Genomic DNA, 791 nt, shown 5'->3' with positions numbered 1-791 from the left:
CAATGAAAGTTCTGCTGGATTTGCAGGACTTTGCAGACTTCTTTCATTATCTGCCCAGTAAAATGAGTTCCTATATCAGAGTTTATGGATAAAGGAATACCAAACCTTGGAATAAAGTCTCTGAGAAACTTTTTGCTCACAGTGGTGGTATCAGCTTTTGCACATGGGTAGGCCTCTACCCATCCAGAAAACATGCATATAATAACAAGAACATATTCATAAGAACAACATTTCTGCATTTGAATAAAATCTATTTGTAAATTTACAAATGGCCCCCAAGGTGGGGGATGTGCTGCCTTTTTTGTTTTTACGGGTTTTCCCAGATTATGGGCTTGACAAATAGGGCAGGTATAACAGTATTGTTGAGCCACAGATGGAAAAGTTGGAGCAAACCAATCAAGCTTAACAGCTTCTATCATCCTCCCTTTGCTCACGTGTGCTATGCCATGGTGTACGCGAGCAAGGTAGGGAAGAAGGACCATTGGGGCAACCAGGTGGCCATCCGGGGAGCACCACAAATGGTCAGGGTGAAACAAACACCCAGCCAGCCTCCATGTATATTTTTCTGGTTCTGGAGCCTGACCTTGGAGGAGGGCAACATCATGAAGACTTGCCAAAGGAGACTGGTTAGTCGAGATAGACAAAAACACAGGTGTAGCCCAAGGAGTGGAAATGGCCACAGCTTTGGCAGCAGAGTCTGCCAGAGCATTCCCACGTGTAACATCATCATAAGGGTTCTGGTGAGCCTGGCATTTAATAATAGCAACAGCAGAAGGTAACTGTAAAGCATT

General features: G+C 44.2%; 1 protein-coding gene across 7 annotated transcripts in view; it reads left to right on the top strand.

The window, feature by feature from the left end:
- The window catches only part of LOC102372580 (C-type lectin domain family 2 member D-like), a 37,637-nt gene that overhangs the window by 14,248 nt on the left and 22,598 nt on the right, over positions 1–791 (top strand). The window lies entirely within an intron of this gene.

The sequence above is a fragment of the Alligator sinensis genome, unplaced genomic scaffold, assembly GCF_000455745.1.
Source record: "Alligator sinensis unplaced genomic scaffold, ASM45574v1 scaffold634_1, whole genome shotgun sequence".
NCBI lineage: Eukaryota > Metazoa > Chordata > Crocodylia > Alligatoridae > Alligator > Alligator sinensis.
The sequence above is the reverse complement of the archived record's forward strand: the minus strand, read 5'-3'. Positions and strand labels throughout refer to the sequence as shown.